The sequence below is a fragment of the Periplaneta americana genome, chromosome 7, assembly GCF_040183065.1.
Source record: "Periplaneta americana isolate PAMFEO1 chromosome 7, P.americana_PAMFEO1_priV1, whole genome shotgun sequence".
Taxonomy (NCBI): Eukaryota; Metazoa; Arthropoda; class Insecta; order Blattodea; family Blattidae; genus Periplaneta; species Periplaneta americana.
Window position 1 is genome coordinate 33,190,963 of NC_091123.1, and position 25,249 is coordinate 33,216,211.

Here is a 25,249-nt window from a genome sequence, read left to right on the forward strand (position 1 = left end):
TATATACACACACACTCACAGACACACACTCACAGACACACACACTCACACTGTTGACTTTCAGCAAGTTTTTAGTTTCTTCACTCAGCTTCATGCATTTACTGAATTGTGCAGCATTCTTGACTCATTATGAATATCCGTAGTTATTTCAATTCTGAGGCTCCAAGGCGAAATGTAGGTATGTCATTTCTTGCAGTTTTTCAGGACCGAGAATTTAAAGTTTAAGGGTGCTATTCATAGACATTTCGCTAGCTCGCGCTACGAGCGTGCTAAACAGGATTCATATCATATCATATCGCTGATACTGATTTATGAATACGAAAAACGTTAGTTCGCTGATCATCCACCGAAAGCCTGCGTTAAGAATGTCTATGAATACAGCCCTAAAGGACGTATAAAATCATAATAACGTTTCATATCAACGAGTTAGAGAGAAAAATAATAGAGATATCCATGCCAGATTTTGCCATAATAAAGATACCATCAGGATGCACATCATCATCATCATCATCATCATCATCATCATCATCATCATCATCATCATCATCATCATCATCGTAAACTTCTCCGGTTTATGTCATTTGTCATGTTCCGTGTGTTCAAGTAATGTGGAGATGTTGTTGATCCTTCCACAACATATCGCAAAATCTCATTTTTGCCAAAAATTGACGTATGCCTATCACCCTTTGCCTTGAAACCATAGAATGATGGTTGAAGACATGTGCACTCCTCGAATCCATTGTCGTTTTCGCACAGCTTTACATCTATGCATTTCCTATTGTGTACAAGCATCTCCAGTGTTCAAATGTCACAGCGCAGTTGAAAAATTTGTTTGATGTCTCATTTGTAGCTGAATTGTGTATAGTTAACTATAAAATGGAATTTTCTCTTTGACCTTCAATTGAAGTTCCCAGGTCAGAGGTTTCGGAAATACGTTTGGGTCGTGAGTTACGGTGTAATAACTCTCACATGTAACCACGGAGAGAAGAAAGTAAAGTTAGCGGGCGTATTGATGTTTTTACTTCCCACTGTATAATAAATGGAGAAGTAGGTTATGTTCAGAAATATGAAATCTAGATTTCTCCAACGTGTATAAATATGTTCCGTACAAACAAAGACACAATTTTCTGTATGCACATCCTCAACAGCCTTCCTATTTCATTTGAATCCATAGGTCACGCTAACAGTATCTCTCTTTACTTATTTTGAAACAATATAATAAATGGCATTCGCTTGTCATGGCTGGATTCGTCATCCTTGAGCATTTTCAGTACTTTGAAGTATCCGTTTGTTATGTTTTTTATACTTTTGAATCGAAATGGAAGTTAATATATGCATGATTAACTAAATATCACAAACATATCATCATCACCACCACCACCCGGGCCACCTGGTTTCGCGGTCAGACGCGCTAGCCGTTACTCCACAGGTGTGGACTGAATACGAATGTCTTCGTATGATAATATGTTAAACATGTGACTCAACCTGTGAATTATTTTCTTTCGCTTTCCAACGTTTCTTATAGTCGCGTTTTTCATTGGATAACGTTGTATTTAGTGATTTGTTCTTATAGCCCTGTATTATTTCTTAATGCGTAAGTTATCTCTAGTTCCTCAGATTAATTTGTTTTGTTTCATTCGGAATAACTAACGGACATAATAAGAAAGTACCGGTACCTTTAAAGAACAGATAACGTAGAGTTTTAACACAATTTATTAATTAATTTAAAAATATCTTGAGTATGTCACTCTTAGCGACACTACCATGAGAACGTCGTAACCTGCGTAGACCAAGAAAAACATTGGATTCATACTATGACAGACCATATCGTCTACGACATCGACGATAATCCGCATGGAGTTGGATCATACTGACGTATTCTGCTTGCTGGAACATGTTTCATTCATTTTTTCTCCCGCTGTCTTTCACTTTGCTGTCACGAATTTAAGATTTTCGAAACGTAAATTATTTCCGAAGGTAGGACTCGAGCTTTTATAGGTATTTCTGTGAACATTGTCGTTCACGTGATGTTTGGATCGATTACATATTTCCGTTTAAAGTACCGATAGTTTTAACTAGAGAATTCTAGAATCATCTGGAATCGGAGTTCGAAATTAAAGAGAAGGAAAAGAAGCATCGGGGCTCGAACCCTCACAGGCAGTCGAAATAGTCATAGAATCCATTATAGCCTACTAGCTGAAAGCCATGAACTACGGTATCTTGAGAGATGCCCGTATTGGAAATGAATGTTTTTTCTCAAACACATCGTATGAATCAATATATTAGTCAGTCTACCCGTCTCTGTTTATTTATTATTTTAGCTGTTTTCAATCATTATCACAACTAAAATGCAAGCTCTTCGAATTAGACTATTTCAACGATGGAGTGTGGCCATCCTAGTCGTGATGTGCGTGTTGCCTAAAACAGTTTATGAACGTCTTGAGTCAGACACCTGTACTAGGGAGAGCGCTGTTATCGTGATCGAGAAATACAGAAGAAATGTCTTTGCGTTATGTGCTAGAGGTTGTACTATTGCGATGGTTAAGGCGGCAAATTTTTCTGAGTTTGCTGACGTCATGTCATCGTGCACCGTGCTGTACAACTAAGACATGAGGAATCGTGATACTCTCCACCGCTTAACTGCCTCCAAAATTCCACAAACCTTAACCCTATAGAGCATCTGTGGGCAGTGTGAAAATCCAGGTTGGACAAAAGCATAACGACCATCCCCACTACGGACCGCTATAGAAACAGCGTGGTTGAACTTCCCTCCAGAGGTCTTAGATATCTTGTGGAATCCATGTCACGGTGAATACATGTTATTCCAAAGGCTAATAGAGGTCCAAATAATATTAGGCAGGCGGTTATAATTGAACAATCATTTAGTGTATATGCAATACAGTTTTATATGAACTAATAACAACATGAATTCTGTAACTCGAAGCAAAATGTGATGTCATTCCCTACAGTTTTTCAGAAGCGAGCATTTAAAGTCTGAACGACTATTTTTGCCGTAGTAATCATATTTCATAACAACGGGTTAGAGAGAAAAATAATAGAGATATAGTTACATGTCATTTTTTGTCACAATAAAGATCCATTAGGACGCAGAACATATTGCTAAATCTTATCGCCAGAAATTGGCATATCACCTTTTTCCTTGGAACCACAGAATTGTTTACACATAATTGCATTCCAGAGTTAATCGTAGGCATATACTACATCGATCATTCTTTTTCTGCCCATGACACACATCACAGTCAATGTCAGCACAGTTTATCAGATTAATGTCATTGTTGGTTTCTATAATTTGCCAGCGGCACGTACAAAATGAACGAACAATAAGCATTTTGACCTTCAGAACTTGTTCTCCGATTTGATATTGATTTGCGGAACACTTCTTATATAGAACTTTATACCAGTGACATCCTTTCTCGAAAGCCTTGACTCATTTGGTTTTACCAGGTCTGCAAGTTTAATTTTTCATTTAAATTTCTTAGCTATGCAACTAATGAATAAATACTGTTATCGATTCCTTATGCTTCCTAAATTGGCAGTGAGTATGCCATACAAGAATTTCCATCGATAGTCAGTCATTGTCGTTTAGTATCCGATTATTTTTCATTAGAAATGACTTCAAGAAGTGGAACAATCAATCTGTAGTGGCAAATGTGCACAGTATTATTAGACGTTGTTTTGTACTGTGTGGTAAGCATGGCGAAAGATCACTTTTCAAAGCAAAGCAAAAAAAAAAAAAAAAGAAGTTGCGATACAAGACATTCACGCCCAGTTTTTATAAATTTGTTCCCTTGAACCCAGCTTTAATTACTGGTTTTATAGGCCTGATGAAATGCTTAATCATTTCATTAGGTTAAAGATTTTCCGTTGGTCCAGAATTAGTTATTCGGTACGAAATAAAGCACGACAATGTAGCCTATTGTCACAATGGAAGGAATTGTGAACGGGAGAAGAGTTCGTGGCAGAAGAAATATCAGATGATAGACGATGGATCATATGAGGAGACAAAGAGGAAGACAGAAATTAGAAAAGACTGGAGAATGCTGGTTTTGCAGTAAAAGACCTTCCTTGGGCAGAACACTAAATGAATGAATGTATTCTCACCTTTAACATTTTCGGACATAACATATTCTACTGTTTTAACTCTCATTACCCCAATCAAAATCATATACCAATCTTTATTAAGCATTTGGAATATTTATAATCGTATATATTATTGACTACGGACTTCAGAAAATTAAAAAATTTAAAGTAATTTTCCTCTTTTTAAAACTACAGTGTTATTCAAAAGTTCCGTTCCATTTTGTTGAAAACGTAGGCCTATATGAAAATTAATGAACTTCAAAATATGGTATTGGTGATACTATGCGAAAACATAACTGTAAAGTTAAACTTGCATTCCTTCCATTTCTAGGCAAACTCCTCAAGGCTATATAGTTTTGACAAGGTAGAAAACAAATTTCAAGCAATGAAAGTCACAGTACTCTAAAATAAATTGTAAAACATGGAATATATTTGTTGATATTTAAATACCATCTATATAACTATGAACATCTCCAAGACATTTGTTTATAATAAAATAAAATCCTTAAAAATCGTTAAAAATTCTAAAAATAAGTAAATAAAAATATAAATCTAAGAATATAAATTTTAGATTTAATTTATTTTTAATTCCAATATTGGAACGCCATCTGTACTACAATGAACATCTCTGAAAAAGGCTCCACTAATAATTATTTCTAACAAAATCACTTTTAGAATAACCATAACAGGCAGAAATAAAAATTAAAAAAGATGGAACCAAAGTTCATCATACACAAGATAATATAAACAATACTATGAATAATGATATAAATAGCACAAAATAAAATAATTTGAAAGCAAACTCAACATGTAGAACATTAAACTACAAATTGAATTTCGTATCTTGGAGTTTTCATGACACAGACTACTAAGATCACCCCACTTCAATAATGCGGATTGCTTCTTAAAATAGAATAATTATTTTAAAAAATTAAAAAATAAATAAATAAATATGGAGAAAAATGAAAATAATATTGAAAAATCATCAGTGGGGTAATCCTATTAACCCCTTTAGTAACAGGAGGTTAATAATGATTAGGGAAAACTTTGGTGAAGTCAGTGTTATGGATCTGAAGTTTGGTCATTAAACCAAGAAATGTAAAAGAAATTACGGTTAATTGAAATGGATTATCTATGCAGAGTGCTGAGAGATAACGTGTAGTCCATTATTCAATGATGCTGTATCAACTATCTATGCTACTATATTTAATGTTGATAGAACTGATGATAGCGTTATGGTATTTGGCGAGAAGAGAAAGAGAATTCCATGTGATTACCTGATATTCGCTTTACAGTTCGAGAAAACCTCCGAAAAAAAAAACAAGGTAATCAGCTCAAGCGGCTCCATTTCAGCAAGCAAGAGTACTACTCTCTTAGCGACACCGGAGACCTATTACGTGCAAAAAAGGAAGCGAATGCAGTAAGAACGTTACAGTAATTACCCATACTCTTTTAACTCTAAAAGAAAAGTTTAAAAGATTAGGCCTTTTATAAGCGATTGGAAATGATCGCTGACCTAGCAAAAATTTGTCTATGGGTACCCTCAGGAAAAAGAATAAGTAACATATTAAGAAAAAATGGAAGAATAGAGCCTAAGAAACTATGTCATCGTGTGATCCTCAGAACAAGAGATTATGTCAGAGGAATATGGCGTCTGGAAAAGGGATAACAAAATAATAGTCTACTGTACAACAACACGAGCATGATGGGTTCAATCCCGCTATGGGTGATAAAATTCTTAGAATGGTATCTTTTGGGAAGGAAATAAAGCTGGGAGGCCCGTGTCATAGATGTAGAAGAACCCTGTCCATGATGAAGGGCTCTAATAGGCACTATTCGTTGATCATTTCTCGTCCATCTTGAATTTCGGCGCTGAATAACAAATAATGGTGAACTTCTATATCCCTGCCATCATACTTAAACCCTTTTTTGTAGTGATAGAAGAGATAAATATATGTCATGAAGACATTTGAAAGGCATTGGAGGTAGAGCACCATGCTTTCTTGAACTTGGAACTGGAATGAGATGGTGTGGACAGTACCAAGCTTCGTCCTCCAGGAAAGACCTGACACTCGATTTGATAGAAGACTGAGTAAACCTTGGAGTCTTTCTGGAAATTTAACAACGCCAGCACCCCGAATCGAGCCCTGGACCCTCATAGCCAGTTGCTCTACCGCCGATAGAAGCGATAACTGAAGGAAAAATTCAGACTTCTGACGCTTCACTTCTAACCTTTCTTTCACAGCTCGAAATTGCAGCAGGAAGTCTCATAAATGGTTGAAGCCTCCCTCTTTGGCCCTTACATTAGCCTCTTGGTTACTTGTGACATCAATATGTTCAGGCACTCACACGAAGCGGGTTTAATTGTCTTGAAAATTGGCCTATGATTCTCCGGATCTGTAGTTAGAACGCTTGCTTTAAGTCACAATGGAGCACGCGAGTTTGTTGACACGTATTTTACATTGGTGCGTGAAGTGCGTATGGAATATTTGCTAATATTCATTTCCTGGAAAAGTTCCGCATAACTTTCTTTTAGGAAATCGTTGACCGTGTTTCCATTGCGTCATATCGAGGATGAAATAATGCCGAGCGATGCGTGCGGTACGCACTGCATGTTGCCTCTCAGCACTAAGTAAGGCATCCGTGAAAACGGAACTGATGAACATGTCAAGTCGTTTTGTGCTAAACTTTCTTTTTTTGTCTGAGAGACGAAAATGGTTTAAGGAACATTGATTCCGTTAATGATTATATTTTTTTTTACAAACAAATCAATATTCTCATGGCACAAACCCAGTAACACTTTGAACTTCTCAAGAATAGTAACTGTCACTGGGTTCAGTTGTAGTCAGCTGGCAGTTTATCATTTAAATGAATGAGAGTTCCATCTGGGTAGATCTGCTTATTGTGAATAAAATGTCTGGTTTCTTCGGATTACAGTTATTTTACCTTTCATTCTAATCATACTACGTTGTTTTATTCGACATCATTTATCTCATAGTCTCTGAATGGTATACGTTAAAAAGGGACGTTCAGTGAAGGATAAACGTGCAGCAACCCTTCCTGATTTAAGTCTTCTGTTTCCCTATTTGTCATTTGTGCAGTCGAATAATAATAATAATAATAATAATAATAATAATAATAATAATAATAATAATAATAATAATAATAATAATGTTTTTTCTTATTGTTTAACCTCCCGTTTTAACCGACGTACACATCACTGCGGGTAAGGGAGGGAGATTAATTGAATCGCACATATATATATATATATATCACAAATGCGGTTCTCTCTGGTTATGGATCGGTTCATGCAGGGGCACCTCTGAAACATCACAGAACAATCACAAGACAACGGACAAACACTCAGTCCCGTGAACGGAATCGAACCTAGGACCGTTTGGTTGGGAAACGCACACGCTATTAACATACCGACAACAGTAGGAAAATTATTATTATTAATAATACTACTCCTACTACTACTAATAATAATAATAATAATAATAATAATAATAATAATATAATGCTTTTTATATCGAGTTTTCGAGTTTTAATGCCATTAGTATCTTGCAGTTGCTTGTAGTTAAGCAAAACTCTGTTCATCCGTTGATGTTCTTGAAGGTCTCTTTCTTACATTACTCCATGGGTTTATTTTCCATGTTTTCTCCTCCTTTCTTCCTTTTTCCACTTGAACACAAATTAACCTCACTTTCTAGCAATTTATTGTTTTGTATTCTCTGTAAATGTTCAATAATAATGAATCATAGACATTGCACCGTCTTAAGAAATACAACCAATGGACTCTCTCTCTGTCTCATGTGCGTAATTGCAGGTAAAAAGTGTGAAGAATAAATTCATGCAAATGGTCAAACAAATTGCTAAATTAGGAAGAAATTATAAGGGGAGAAAATGTGTTGACGTGAACGAGATATGATAGGTAAATTTTGCCTGGAGCACTCTGATTCGCGGACAGAGCTTCTTCACAAGACGAATTTTCCACCCTAACTTCCCTTCTCTTTCATTGTAGAAACTTTTATGTCAAGCAGGTTTTGAACTCATAGATGGTGGTTGTGATGATGATGATGATGATGATGATGATGATACAATAAAAATAATAATTACTGTATTAAAATGTATTGCTGTTGTTGTTTTGCTAATTATAGACGAAAACTGTTAGATAAAGATATTGTTTGAACCCTTGCAGGTCCCCTCAGAGCAATTTATGCAACCAGATGTACATGTGGAGCAGAGTACAGTATGTGGTCCAGATGGACCGCACGCGTCTATTGTAACGAGCGAGCGAAAGTGAGCGCAATGAGAGCGCCGGGAGCTACGCTCGCTTTATATGCACATATAATGTTCACATTAACAAGGTTGTCGAACATGATCCGTATTGATACATGCGCTGCATAATGTACACACGTTGCAACAAATATTTGCTCCAGATTTGCCTACATAAAGCACTGACCACGACAAGTGCCCTTTACACTGCCGGCAGCGAACCAAATGGGAGGATATGGAAAAGATAATTTGCACACTGTTTTATGGGGTTTTGCGTGTTGATTGCGAAATATTTAAATAAGGTTTTTGCCTGGAATTTAGATTCTTGGCAGGCGTCAAAGAGGGGGGCCTCATTATGTCATGGCAAGAAGTCTATACCTTTTACTCCTTCGACTTTGACTTTTTGAAATGTGTTTGTTGAGTTGGTAAATAACACGTGATTTGTGATTTGAGGTCATTCTTAAATAATTATGTAGTTGTCTGTCTATTTTAAGCGTGTGAGGATGTTTATTATTGCGTGTTCCATAGTAAGAATGGTATGTTTTCGGGGTGGCCGAGAAGCTGAGGTGAATATGGTTTACTTCTGCTACTAATCTAGTATAGGTCTATAGTCTGTCTCAAAGTAGTATTTGTGAACATTTAATTTATTATCCTATGAATTGTTAAAAGCACATTGCAATTTTGAAACTTTGGTTGTTATTGTTAAAAATGGAGGTTTTAATTAATTCATCATCATCATGATCATCATCGTCGTCGTCATCATCATCATCATCATCATCATCATCATCATCATCCTGAATGAGGATAAGAAACAATAGCTCTATCTCCAACATCATACGTGAGCTATTTTGCTAACACCCAGCTTGGCATACTATTCTCACTCACCGGTCGAAAATGATAAGGTTCGCTGCGTATATACGTTTTATGAAGATTAGCTTACACTATGTGATCAAAAGTATCCAGACACCCACCTCAACCTTACCCTTCATGACAGCCTTCACTCTCGCAGCCATACTCTCAAAAGGCATCGTAAGCTTTCCTGGGGAATGGCGTCCCATTCGTCCCCGAGCGCCGAGAGGTATCGATGTGAGTCGGTGTGGTCTAGCACGATGTTGGCGTTCCAAAACATCCCAGAGATGTTCTCTCGGATACAAATGAGGACTCTGCGCAGATCAGTCCATTAGTGCGACGTTGTTGTCAAACCACTCGCCGACAAGCCCTACAGTGTGGACGAGTGCTCGGTTGAGTTGAAAGACACAATAGTCATCCCTGAACTGGTCTACGACGGTAGGCAGCATGAAAGTGGTTAAAATGTCAACGTACGCTTGTGCCGTGACATTACCAGGTAAAATAACCAGGGGGCCAAGCCCCCTCCAGGAGAAACATGACAACACTGTAACCCCACCAGCCCCGAATTTCACAGTCGGCACTATAAAGGCTGGTAGATGTCGTTCACCAGGCATTCACCCGAAACCATATCCTACCATCGGACCGCGACATTGTGTACAGTGATTCATCACTCCACACAATGGTTTTCCACTCTTCTAGGACCCAGTTTCGACGCTCCTTACACCAAGCGAGGTGGCGTTTGACATTTGCCTGTGTCATGTGTGGATATGGGCAACTGCTCGGCCATGGGAACCAAGTTTACGCACCTCGCGCCGAACAGTCATGGTGCTTGAAGAAGATCTTGATGCAGTTCGGAATTCCTGTGTCATGGTGGCAGTGATTGATTGACGATTACGCTGTACGACTCTCTTCAACACTCGACGGTCGCTGGAAGTCATGGGTGGTCGGCTTACATGCTTTTGGGTTGTACACATCCCTCCATTTCAGTATAACATCACTAACAGTGGACCTAGGGATGCTTAGGAGAGTGGAAATCTCGCACACAGACTTCTTAGAGAAGTACCACCTAACCACCTGACCATGTTGAAAGTCCGTGAGTTCCTCAGACCGTCCCATTCTGCTGTCTCGCGCTGTCTGATGTCTGCTGACTACTGTGTCGCCTTCTGTGATAACACGTTTTGCGGAGTGTCCGGATACTTTTGATCACATAGTGTATGTGTCGTTAAGCTAGGTTCTTCCGCACTTCCCCCAATCAGTGATCGCATAAATGCTATGAAAATAAATGAAGATCGGCCGTAATGACGTAAATGCCTATAAATGGAAAAGGTAATATCTTCAGAAAACTCCAACTGTAATCTTGTCACTGCCATAACTGTCACTATGCGATGTTAAATTAGTATAGCTGTGTGTATAGGCAGTTAATTTGTAGTTAGAGACACAGCGTCCAGTAAAGATTCTTCTCTTGATTAGCGTAATGTTTTCGCCAATTCCGTTAGATTGCTACGCATGAGGAACTAATACCACAACACAGGAATTGTCTGCACTTGATTGCTTTCCACACGTAATTGGTTGGTAATGCGGCATAGTTAAGCAAACATATTTAATAGTGAGTAAACATTGGCTTTTGTTAGAACTTTCTAATTTTATATTGTATAGTAAGTAATTCCTTCGTGAGCGGCGTAATAGAGTATCGTTCCGGGTATTAATGCGACTATTGTATATTCGAAATTGCATTCCTTCAGTTGGTATTGTGAAGTATAACAACACACGACTTCAACAAGTCGGCCTTGTAAGCCGCTCGATTTGACTCTCATCATTTCGCTTTTGAAATGAGATTTTAAAAGGCGGAAGGTGGTTCTTGTTCTCCAACCAAGCGACGTGATAGAGATTAATTAGCTAATTGGTTAGTTGATTAGTGGTTGTACCGTCAGTAAAACTGCTAGGCCTATATCGTCAGCTTCCGACATCTGAGATATGTGTCCAAAATCTGTTGAATTCCAAATAAAATATTGATGAACAGAAAAATGGTTGGGGTTTTCTTGGTTTACTATCCTTTGCCTTGCCATTATTATACTACAAAGATCATTCGAAAATTAGTAGCAATACTTTAATTAACAACAAATAGGGTAAAGGCTGGTAATATTGTGATAGTTATTTTAGAGAATTTATTACAATTTTACTGAGCGAGAGAAGGACCGGTTTTGTGCAGAAACTTGTCCACGAACATTCCTTAATACGTTGACACAAAAAACCGATCTTCCCCTCGCTCAGTAAAATTGGAATAAATTCTCAAAAAGAACTATCACAATATTACTCATATCACAATATTACCAACCTTTACCCTATTTATTCACAATTGACATGCATAGAGTTCTTAAAATTAATCTCCTCCTGTATCACGTACTCATCGCCACATCTCTGGAAGATGACGGTTACCATCCACAGCGTCATTTTGCTCTAAGCTTTCAATTGACTGCTGTACAGCTGTTATAATGACCTATCTATTTCTAAAGCGTACCCCTCTCAGTGGTTCTTTCATCTTAAGAAAAATGTCGTAATCGCAGGGACTAATATCCGAAGAATACGGAGAATGCTAAAAAATTACACAGTTTCACCTATTAAGTAAATTTACCACTTGGGAAGTTATGTGACTACGAACACCGTCCTGAAACACAATGGGCTGGGTATTCAAGGAATTTCGGTGCTTCCGGAACATTATTGTCCTAAATATGACTAATATTCAGCATCCACGAGCATTCCAATTGAAACAGAATGAGTGATTAATAGGTTACACCTTCATAATCGTAAAGAACAATAAACATAACTTTTAAGTGGGTCCTGCTCTTGTCTACATTTTTTTTTTGGCCTTAGGGAGTTGCAGATAACATTATTATATGGAATATAAACGGGATTATTACCTTATAACTTACAAATAACAATATTAGGTACAAGTCCAGGAATTGCTTCTTATAGTCCATCCTCTTCCCACCCTTGTAAATATTTCCAATGAACAATATAAGTCTTGTAAGTGTGACACAAGGCCTCATTTAAGACTGCAGGACAAAAACAAGACTGAAAATACTTATTCCCCGGGGGGGGGGGGGATCGAACACTATTATACAAATCTATTACGGCATTAAAAGAATTTATAGAAACACTCTTCAATGGCTGAAATTGTCACGAAACTTCCCACTCCACTTCTTTCCACTTACGCGCAGGTAGGTTTCACGAGATACCAAATGGCCTATACCTAATAATTCCATCCACACGAAGGGGCAAAAATGTTGTGAGCTTTGGATACAATAACAAAGCGAACTGATTCGGCCTTCACTCGCTCGGTATAATTGCTAGCTTCCTTTGATTAGTGAGGATATCGACGCTTACCTCTACGCCTTGGCCAACATTTTAGGCGACTCTGCCCTGCTGCTGCAAGCTTTCTTTCAGGTAGTGCTCTGTGACTTTTATTTCCCCTTAATATGATACCTATTAGGTAGGCCTATATCCATCTTTGCCTTCTCACCTTCAAAACGTCCTAGGTTGCTTCAATAGAATGGCGACAAACTGAGTGAGACGAGTGGTCTACGAGCTTGGAACTAACATACTTTCTCTAACTAGAATCCCAAATCGCATTAAAGACGCACGCTCGTGTAACTTTTAGTTTTTTTTTTTTTTCCGCTCTCTGCCATCGATTTGTTAATTCAGCTGATTCGCTTGTAACATTTCCTGGTGTGGCCGATAAAGATCTTCTGGACTCTGCTAATCTGTACTGCGGAGTTCTTCCTCACCCGATTTTATAATAATAGACTGACAGATGTTGCGTAGCGAAGTAGAATTTCAGCATAGGGGAGAAATTTCCGGTAATTTTGATTGAATGCTCTCGTTGTGGGACTGAATTTCTCTCCTAGCTTTACTTCCGAAGCGAGCCATGCTGTGATTTTCCATCTTGCTCGACCGGCTTTGAATCCGCGAACTTCGGATCTAGTGACGGGGCAACGGGAGGGAACTTGGCGCAGAGAAGCAAGAGATCTGTCCGTGCGCGAGGTCGGAAAGTGTCTGCCTCGCTCTCGCAGTCGAGACGCCGCGCCGCGCCGCACCGCTGATCTTACATAATAGCTCTGCCTGCGCAACAGTCGCCGTCACAACAGTTTTCGGTATTACCGTAAACGCCTGCGCCAACCGGTTCTAATGTATATGAAGTTTGTTCATTACGCAGGTCTTGCAGTTTTCCTTTATCATTCAACGACTCTGCATGCAGTGCGAATGTATGTACTGGACTACTGTTCTTGTTACCTATTTGATGTAGGTAAACTAAGTTAATATAAGACTGTAGACCACAATATTAATATAGTCGAATACTTAGCCTATTTCGTTGTGATCCGCCTCACTTTTTAAAGAAGGATGCAGAAAGTAATACAGTAGTTTGGTATGCATTTGCACATAAACTACGTTGTTGTTGAACTGCTCAGAGCATGGCTGATTATTTTTCAGCAGTAGTTTATTGTTAGTTTGTACATTCCAAGACTGTGGCGGGACTATAGGAACATTAATCCTGTTTTAGGATGCTTTAAAATTGAGGATCGTTTTTGCAAAACTTGCTAACTGCAAAATTTGCAAAATTGAGATTTTGGTGGATTCGTTAACATAAAGCAGGCCTCTACACGACGTTAAAGTTATCTTAATAAAATTGAATTATTTCTCTTCATTATAGTGTGTCAAAGTGTGATGGTTGCACCTATAACCTATTTGTTTTCATTCAGTTTTTGTCTCTCCTGTAAAATTTAGTTTTTTCAGTTAGCAAGTTTTGCAAAAACGGTCCTCAATTATACCCTGTAGGCTGCTCGTACAGAACGCCCGTTTTGTAACCTTACCGCTAGGCTGCAGTTCACAGCTGGTAGCTATGTTGTACTCAAAACAATATATCGCTGACTTAAGTGCAGAACCTCCTGAGAATCAAAATTTTCACGATTGCAATTAATTTTCTTGATATATGTACAGAAGTCTGATTCATAAAATTATTTCAAAATCATTTAAATTTTATTAACCATACTTACTTTTAAAGGATGGATAGAACAGAGAAAAATTCTCTCCGTCACCGAGACTCGAACTCGAGTTTCCAGCTCTACGTGCTGACGCTTTATGTACTAAGCTACACCGGATTCCAGTTCCGATGCCGGATCGAATCCCCTCTGTTTAAGTTTTGTCTCACAGTTTTCCCTTTGGTGGCCTACCCTCATGTACTGTGTCACAGAATATGTGACAGTGGCACAATGTCCAACGCACTATGTACAGATGTGCACTCATTACGAGTGACTAAGTGGCCGGGATCCGAGGGGATGAGCGCCGTCTTGAATCACTGAATGATTACTTACGGATATCATATTATTATGATGTACCGAAGTACATATGATATTTCCGTGTAGGAATTCTGCGTTACCATATGATAAAGGATGGATAGAACAGAGAAAAATTCTCTCCGGCACCGAGACTCGAACCCGGGTTTCCAGCTCTACGTGCTGACGCTTTATCCTCTAAGCCACACCGTTTTCTAGTTCTAATGCCGGATCTAATCCCCTCAGTTTAAGTTCTATCTCAGATTTTTCCCTTTGGTGGCCTACCCTCATGTACTGAATCACAGAATATGTGACAGTGGCACAATGTCCGACGCACTATGTACAGAGGTGCACTCATTACGAGTGACTAAGTGGCCGGGATCCAACGGGATGAGCGCCGTCTTGAATCACTAATGGTGTTCTTCGTAGACATTTCGCTAGCCCGCGCTACGAGCGTGCTCAACCCGGCTATCGACTGATTGCTTGTACGGGATTTATATCATATCATATTGCTAAGACTGGTTTATGAATACGAAAAATGTTAGTTCGCTGATCATCCACCGGAAGCCCGCGCTAATAATGTCTATGAATACGGCCCTAAGTGACTACTTACGCATATCATATTATTATGATGTACCGAAGTACATATGATATTTCCGTACAGGAATTCTGCTCATTTTATGAAATGTTAAAATATTACAATAAATTTAATAATAATTTGCTTGTATATTATTTAAGATTGAGGATCAATGCAGTATAGTGAAAAATAGAAGGCAATTCAAACATTGGGGAACTTGACACGGTGTGTACCGGTCTGGCAAGTAAAGCACGAACTGTGATAGTAATTAAGTAACCTGAGTGGATGGAATATGAGCGGTACAGCCATCTTACATGAATACATGAAAGCTCAGAGCTCTAGTTGGCATTGAGAGGATTAGATTCGACGCTGTTACAACTTTCATACACTTTGCAGTCTTGTTTTGCAAAGTTTGTACCACTTTCGCGACACCGTTTTCCAGGTCGTGTAATAAAACTTCATCAAACGAACTTTTTAAAAAATGCTTCACCTATCTAGATCAGAATTCTGAATTTGTGATTAAGGACGACATTGTAATGTTATACCGGCGAAAGTCTTAGATCTTTTTAGATCTTACAATCCTGTAGAAATTGATTAAGATACCGTAATAATACCTAAATATTTGTCTGTACTTAGGAAGTAACTTTAAGACTTTGGTTGGTTGGGTGGTTGGTTGTAAATATGTTTGATAACTATAATAATAATTTTACTTGAATTACGAGGCTTCCAATTCACTCTCAATATGTCGCTTTTAATTGCATCGTTCTTATCCATTTGTAATACACATATTTAATTTATTTTGTGTCTAAATGTGAGTAAATTCTTGTTGTGTATATTCATATATTGTTTATTCCATCGTAATGAATATATTTTCTCTCAGAATTGTACTTCCTGTAGCTTTTGATTTTCCTTTCTCAGGTCATAATATTGTCTATTATCCAGGTCTCACATCCGTAATTAAATGTGTGCTGTTCTTACACATCATGCTGTTTGGTAGGGAATTGAAGCTACGTACTTATTCTTCATTATTATTTTAAACCATTTTTGAGAAAATGAAATAAGTTGCATTCCCAAGGTGACGATTTTGAAAACTATTTATAGCGGAGTCCATTATCAGAAACGGTACATGACATGGGGTCGCTATTTTGGTAGATATGGACGTCAGATTTCGAAGCTGTTTGTTAATAAGGAAATTATAACGTGATGTTGAGGGCTTTAAGGATGTGCACATAGACACTTACTTCATACTGCAGTGAACCAAGACCAACGAACTATAAATGGAAACGTCTGTTTCTTAGTAAAGGTAAAGGTATCCCTGTCACATGCCATGAAGGCACTTGGGGGCATGGTGGTAGAGCCCCATGCTTTCCATGATCTCGGCACTAGAATGAGATGGTGTGGTCGGCACCACGCTCTGACCACCTTTTACCCCCGGGAGAGACCCGGTACTCAATTTTATAGGAGGCTGAGTGAACCTCGGGGCCGTTCTGAAAGTTTGGCAACGAGAAAAATCCCGTCACTACTCGGGATCGAACCCCGGACCTGCCAGTCCGTAGCCAGCTGCTCTACAACTGAGCTACGTTTCTTAGTAAGAATGAATAAAAAATACTGCAAAGCACTGACAAATCCAACTTGTGGCCATTATAAGCACAAATGGATAAATTTACGCACAATGATAATTTGACATCTGTGGAGACTTCAATGCAAGAATAAGAAAATACCACTTGTTAATCTCTGGACACTGAAATATAGAAATTAAGCCGTATTGAAATATTAATTTCTTATTACGTAATTTCTTGGCAGATTGTTTTCATGTTCTTCTGTTTAATCATTGATTAAATGCAATGTTGAAACGCAGATTGTTTTTATGTTCGCCTGTTTAATCATTGATTAATTGCAAAGTGGAAACTCAAGAAACTTGAGTTATTTTTTCCTGGCATGCATAATATCTGTTTGCGTCATGAAAAAGTCGCCTCGAAACGAGTTCAATAAAAGCATATGATCTGCTGTAAATAAATCGGGGGATCAAATTGAATTGTTCCCACATATGTGGTACTATATGATCCGGTTGCGCAGTCCTTGAAACGAGACGTGCGCTGGCGGCGACCACTGCCAGCTGATACATAAACTACCGGACGGCCTTGCACTAGTAACGGAACAAGACAACTTTTGTTGTGAGGCAGGCCCGAGCTCGGGCCCTGTCGTTCCCGACACCTGTTTCTCCTTTGCCCCGTTTCTCTGCGCATTCCCACGGAGATGTCCGCCCAGCGCGCGTCGCGAACTCGTCTCATCTCTCGTTTATTCACCGATTCCGTGTAAATATTTTGATGTGTTTTTTGTCTTATTCTGTTAAAGTACGTGAAAGTAGTAATCTCGTCGCATCTTGTGCGTGACTAGAGAATCAAAGTTTCACTCGTTTATAAAGAAGAAGGTTCATCTTTCGCTGAGTTCATACCGGTAGTTAAATATTTAGATTGTGCCAAAATATGTCGAATGGCATTGATTATTAAATCTCTGTTAAGTAGTCATTATAATAATCATACTTTTGAAAGAAAGAAGTTAACAATTATTTCTGTATTTTTCCAATAGTTAATAGATTGTATATGAAGAGAGATTGATACGTTTTCAGCAATTTCCTGCTTTTAAGTTATCAGTTTCCATTGTTGACATCAATTTTCAAGTCTATAACTACAGTCTATACTATAATCAATCCTCTGATTGAGATTCTGGCTGATATGTACATCTCACTTGATGATATGTGTCAGAGGAAAAAAATTTGTTTGTATGCATCTGAAGTCTAACTAGTGTAATATGTAGCTAATCGGCGATGTATACAATGGAGGGGGAAAGGAACTGACCACCCTACCCCATTATCTCCTGGCCTAGTTGCCTCATAAGTGGTGCCTTTTTGGTATCACTTGTGAAGTTCAGACCTATCTTCGAACAGTTGACTAAACAACAACAACAACAATAATTACTGTATTATTCTATGCTAAATAGGATTCTAGCTCATTGAATATTGAGTAGAAGCGAGAAATGGTGTTGTCTTGAGATTATGTAATGTTTTCAGAGAGATGAAATAAAGCTTTTAAAGAGTAACGGTTTTTTTTCTCTTGTACGTGGGAGGGACCCGAAGGCTTGCACTGCAGCCTGAGGCATGTTGTGTTTACCACTCCTATTCTGTGAATGATTGGGTAGCCGAACGACCGCGCTCTTGTAAAAATACAGCACGCTGCACTGTGAACTGAACCCAGGCAATGGTGTGGATGATGTTGATATGTGAATTAATGATATCGAAATGAGTTCGAGGTCCAACGCCGAAAGTTACCCAGCAATTCTGCTTCAATTAATTGAGGGAAAACCGCGGAAAAAAACCCAACTAGGTAGCTTGTCCCAACCTGGATTTGAACCCAGGCCAGCTCGTTCACGGTTAGACGCGCTAACTGTTACTCCACAGCGGTGGACAGATGGTATTGTTATTGTGTTTGAAACATAGGTCAACCAATTCGACCCGGAAATTAAAAATAAATGCAAATATTGGGCGTATCTTTTTCTGCTATCCCAAGAGAAAATCGAAAGTAAAAGTCAGTTGGGAAAGTTACGGTTTCAGAAACTAAAAGATTAAAGGTTTTATCGAATGAAGCAGGGGTCTATTCCACCATTAAACTTTTCAACTTTTCAATTTGCAGTTTGCACTTTTCATTGCAGTTTTTGTTCCAATATCACTTTCCAAAAATGGTTTGCAAAGTGAAAAGGGAAAGTATAGGAGACTTTTCAAATGTTATTGCTTTTGATCTATAATTCTGAAAAGTGCAAAATCATATGCTGAAAAGTGAATGAGATTTTTGCAAAGGTCAAAGTCTCTTTGCCATTAAGATTAAATTAATTATGTATTCAGTATGTATTCGCTTTGAATTGAAAATAATTTAGATAAGAAATATGACAAGAAAAGTAAATTTATTATTAAGTGATTCAGGTGACGAACCTAAAACAGGAGTATATAAGAACGAGATACATTTCCATAACACAAGTTAATCTCAGTTCTGTGAATGTTTGGATTTACGCCAACATAAGCATATTATGTTCTTGAAAGAATTTGACCTATTCTAGAACCAGAAACAATAATAAGTTTATCTTTTTCATCTAAAGAATATTAAATTACTCATGTCTTCATTGGCTGGGAAGTACCTAGAGCTCAACAACATGTAGGCCTAGTTGCAGTGACTATTGATATGTAAAGACTTTTCGGAATGAAATTAAAAGTGCAAATCAGCCTTTGATTTATAGAGGAACAGAAAGATTTTTCACTTTTCGAAAGTTGAAAATTGAAAAGTGAAATGTTGCGAAGCTGAAAAATGTATTGATGGCATTTTAGGTTCCAGGACTTTGTTTTTTGAAAGGAGCAAAAATGACCGTTGTGCAAAATATTAAGAGTTGAAAGGTGATTATGTTGAATAATAAATATTTGTTCTGAGATAGTAATTTTTTCCATTTTAGGCCAAGAACTTCTCAATACCGCTTCGTACAGTACAATAACCTGTCCGTTTTCTCGTTTCGTGTTCTCAGTACTGCGGGTAGTCTAGTGCTTTGCATGCAGGCGTTCGCTATACCCTGTTGTTAAAGAGAATGGCTATAGTACGTGACTGCTAATATATATTACATACTTAGAGGCGTATTCTTATATTAAGCGTGTCCTTCGGAAATGGTTAATTCGTTCTGGGGATTTTCGATAAGGAACGAATGTTATAAAGGCGTTTCATTGTATTGGAAACGTGTCTGAAAAAAAAAACTGTTTTTCTTATAGTGTTTATATTGTTTATGTATGTAATTGAGTAATGAGTAGATATACAAGAGTTATGCCTTTATGCGTTACAAATCAAATGAGATAGAAGATTTCTACAAATAAAATGATAGAATAGGTACACAGTTTTGAATAATTTGGGTTGTGACATATAATAAGGATGTGTGTTTTTGGTTGCGCAAATTTCGTAGCGTTTGTGGTAGGTAGCTTAAAAAGGTTTGTAAGAAATGTCAGAGAAAATATAATACATAGATGTTATTAAAAAAAAGTGTTGGTTCTGTCATAATGCACGTATCTCAGAATGCAACATAGAAGAGAATGGCGGTAAACGTAAAAATGCAATTTCTGAAGAATGGTTATGGACACAATTTCAGAGATCAAGCTCGTAATATAGATAGGAGATAAAATTGAAATTACACGTATAATAAAATTGAAATATCTAGAGCACATTACACATATGGGCATATGTACAGTAGTAAAAATAACCAAAACAATGCACTTCAAACCAACACGATTCTGAGATGTTAAACGTCCGCAGTGAAGAGAGGAGGGAATTATTTTCGAGACGAAACAGATCAAATGGCTGGCTTACCATGTAGATGAGAATGGTAACGATTAATTAATTATTATTATTATTGTTATTTTAATATATGTCATATTAACGATTTTAAAGTCTGCTCTGGCTGAAGGAGTACACTTCCTACTCACAAATAAAGCGAACTTTGGTTCGAGTCCCAGTAATTAAGTGGAAATTTTTATTTCTTTAATTGGGAATATGTAGTGTTTATGTATCTATTATTGCGTGTTAGTCCGCGTTGTCTTAATCAGTAGTCTTGCGCCACGTTGCCCATATAACGAGAGACCCAATACTTTTGAATGTCTAATTTTAGTTCATAAATCATAATCGTTGTTTATCCTATGATTGAGGTTCTGGCTGATATGTATATCTATTATCAGGCAGTAACTTACATCTCCCTTGACGATGTGTCAGAGGAAGAACAATTGTTTGTATGCATCTGAAGTTTGATTAGTGTAATATGTAGCAATGGAGGGGGAAAGGAACTGGACTCTACCGCATTATCTCCTGGCCTTGTTGCCTCATAGATGGTGCCTTTTGGTATCAGACCTGTCTTCGGACTGACTAAACAACAACAATCGTTGTTTACTGAGAACAGAATGTGACTGAGGGTCTAATCCATGAATACTGATGAGCAGGGAACGGATTTATATGGACTAAAAATATATGAAATATGTAAATATATATGTAGTTATTTTTACCAAAATATGGAATTAAATATGGATTTTTACCAAAATATGGAATTAAATATGGACTTAAAATTATAAAAAAATGACTATGTACGTTAAATATTGGTACATTTTAATCAAACTAAACAAAAAATATAATGGACGTACCTTATCTTCCAATGTAGTTTCAACAAAACACAATTTTTATTGTCTGTTACCATAACAATAGGTTACAAACATTTCTTTCAAGTGCTGAAAAGTGAATCTTCTTCTATTGTCTCTGAGGATAGATTTATACTGACTAAAAGAGCGTTCGACGTCACAAGAAGTAACTGGTACATAATTCAATTTCACAATGTCTGCTGGGGATAAGTCCAAGTTAATCTTCACTGTTGATTCACCACTCATCACAGCAACAACCTTTTGTAGTTCTTCATATCCAGGGTTTTTTGAAAGTACAGTGTCCACCTTAGCTCTTACTGCATCTGCAACTTTACCTCTACCACGATTCAGTTGTTCCACAGTACTATTTATAATTTCAAAACTTTCAGATAGTGAAAGGTGCCTATTTTGGAGACTTTTGAGCGTTTTTATGATGCATGAAAATGTATGCTGAATGTGAGCTAAGTCATTCTTCACACTTATGTCACAGGTAACTGTTTTCGCAGTATCAATTGAGACTGCATCTTCAGAGTCCAATGCAAGGAGAACATTGTTAATAGAGTCTATATGTTCGGCATAATATTCAACTGCTTCTAGCCATGTACCCCATCTAGTTAAAATTGGCTTTGGTGGCAATGGAATTTCAGGGTACATTTCTTTCAACACGTTAACTCTACTGGGAGCTTTGAGAAATACTTTTTTCACTGATGAAATCAACAAATCTACTTTAGGGAAATTGTCTCTGACCACTTCTGCCACACGATGAAATGCATGCGCCACACAAGTAAAATGAGTCAATTTAGGATATACAACAGATAATGCTTGTCCAGCTTTGACCATATAAGGGGCAGCATCGCTAATAAAGAATAACACATTATCGTACATAATACCCTTTGGCCACAGGATACCCATAGCTTCGTTGAACAGTTTAACTATAGTTTTGTTATTGCACTTTTCTAGAACATCACAATGTAAAAGAATTCGTTCAGAATATTGTTCACTTAACAAACCGATAACTACATTACCAACAAGTCTACCTTCTTTGTCGGGAGTCTCATCAATGGAAACCCAAATTGAACTATCTTTAATTTCATCTCTTATCTTCTGTATTGTCTCATCGTAGATGGATGGAGCATACGTCTTCCTAAGTGTTGACTCATCCGGGATTGTATGTTGAGTATATTTTTCAAGGAATTCCCTGAAGACCTTATTCTTTAGTTTGTAGAGAGGAATATCAGCAGAGATGAGAGAACGGCACAGGTCGATGTTAAACTCAGATCTTACATTCGATGTTGTTGGTTGTGTTAAAAACAATTGTCTCTGCTTGGAATTTAGTTGTTTGTTGGCCTGATGTTTACTAGTTGTAATGTGTTGTTGCACCAGGAACTTTTGTGTAGATGATACTGCACACTGACACAAATTACAAAATAATATTTTATTGTCAGTTGATAAACCATCTTCTTTAAATTCTGAAATGTAACTTGTTAGTTTTGATTTTAAATTGACTGAATGACGTACTTTTGGCATATTTACCGTCTTTATAGTATGATTTACAAAACTGAACCTATGTGTACTCTGACTGGCATTTAACTGTTGAGCTGCACAACTGAAGTCTGTTAAAAATTTTAAATTAAATTAATACAGTTTTGTAACTTACTTTCCCATTGTTGATAGGACTGCTAATTTTCAAATAACTCTGATGTTAAAGGGATTACTGAACATGTGTTTAAATCTCTATTGTTGAAATGTATTTTTAAAAGTTAATGGAATTTTGTTTTGTTTTATTGTTAAACCTAATATAATATGGACTGTTTTATATGAAATATGGAAAATATATGGAAATTAACGAAAATATGTACTAAACTCTAAAATATGGAAAAATATGGAAAATAAAAGTAGGATTTTTCAACCCTACACATTGTGAAACATAAAGATAATGCAAAATATAAATTATATTAGCTTTATAAGTAAATATGTATTTACATATAAATCCTTTCCCTGCTGATGAGTGAGGATAGTCCAATGACGATGATGACAACTTAATGAAATTATTAGGTGTTTGGATCGACCGCTATGCATTAGGAAGACAAGTTCTAGGCTCCACTTTTGAAGTTTTTGATTTTACTAACGGATATTTTTATATTATATCCCTCTAAGGTTGTCCCGCGCCGTACCGTCATGATCGAAGGATTCTAAGGGGTAATGCCTTGGATTAGCGTTATGAAATGTGTGCTGGATCGAGTCTTCATAGGAGAAGGAATTTGTTCATGAAATGTCATTCAATTTAAGGGACCGGTGCCCAGCCAACATCGTGATGAATTTGGGGAGTCGTTATAGGTAGCGAAACTTGATTCTTAGAGATACTATAACGACTATGTTGGAAATTGTGCTAACCACACGAAGTCCCCATACTGGTTGAATGCTCGATCACTTCTGCTGAAGAATGAAAACGTAAGGCCAGTAATCTGCTAGTAGACCTTAGCTCCCTATGTGCTGTCCCGTACACGATTATTATTATGATTACTATAATTGTTATTGTCAATCTAAGGTTATCGTAAATTTTAATACAACGTTTTAAAATAAGTTCCTTTTAATTGAGCGCTAAGACAATGGCGGATTAATCAGAAGAGGTTTTGTTTGATTTTTTCTTTACTGGTGAAGGCGAACCAAAACAAGATTGTGTCGGCGTAGGTTCCCTCTTTGATTTTTCCTGTGTTGTCTCCAACTGTAAATGTGAATGTCGTATAATGTCATGGAGAATATTTCATCTCATCTCGCTATCATCAATTTCACCGACGCTAGTTAACTGCGCATTTGGCACATCACCATTATCGTCACCACCACCACCACCACCACCACCACTACCACCACCACCATCATCATCATCACCACCACCACCACCACCACCACCATCATCATCATCATCATTATCATCATCATCATCATCATCATCATCATCATCAACCATAAGACGTGGACCTCGTGACCCATTCCACTCCCCGCAAAATGTTCTTCGTGTCATATTTGTTCCCTGCATCTGAGAATATGTCTGCTCACATTTCTTTATTCTCTTGGTCTGTAATTCATAAAACGTACTCTGTCCATTTTTTCCTATTATGACCTTTTTTTCTCGATCAAGTAGATTCCACACTCATCACTACGTTTTTAAACTTGTAAGGTATCTCCCGCAATAGATCTCAGAAAACTCATTTTTGTTTCTTCAGTTTTTTGTCCACTTTGTTTGTCAGGGTTCATGTTTCAGAGGTAGGCCTACATATCAGCATAGGGATTGTAATTGCCTTATAAAACTTCAATTGTATCTTTTTTTCGTCTTAGTTTTTACCCATTTGGTACAGGATTATTAAGTAACCCATATGTTTCGTCTTCGGATAAAACAAGCAGGAAGAGAAGGGAAAAGTTATCAGTGTCATTCGGGCATTACAAATGGCTACATTCACGAACTACGGAACTGTTAGGAATTTATAAAGGCTCCGAGTGGGATACAACAATTTTCCTGTGTCTGATGTTTGCCTCTTGAACCTGAAAGTAAACCTGACGCTAGAGACGTTGAGAATTTTTTTTTTTGTTTTTACTTTTTTTTCACCAGCATTGAAAAAGTCCAATCCAAAGTTCTGTTTTAAAATAAATTAATGGTTTACAGGTTCGTTGCTCGAGCGTAGAATAAATAGGATGCCAGCGGTTCGTTCACCCATGTAATTAATGACACAAAGTAATTCACAAAGACTGCTTCCTCCATTTCACCTTCAGCCTGTTTCCATAATTAAGTAAAAGTGAAGGGATTAGAAACAGACAGCGCACACAATTACAGCGAACAGGTGCGTTTTTAGATCGTATTGTTCTTTGACCTATTTGGCAACGTGGCCTCCGCAGATATGATCCTTGAGT

The 25,249-nt window shown here is 37.5% G+C and overlaps 2 protein-coding genes across 4 annotated transcripts in view; one reads left to right on the forward strand and one right to left on the reverse strand.

Annotated features, from left to right (window-relative positions):
• Positions 1 to 25,249, forward strand: part of LOC138703043 (uncharacterized) — an 825,197-nt gene that overhangs the window by 229,214 nt on the left and 570,734 nt on the right. The window lies entirely within an intron of this gene.
• LOC138703044 (angiopoietin-2) overlaps positions 1 to 25,249 on the reverse strand; it is a 412,233-nt gene that overhangs the window by 216,288 nt on the left and 170,696 nt on the right. The window lies entirely within an intron of this gene.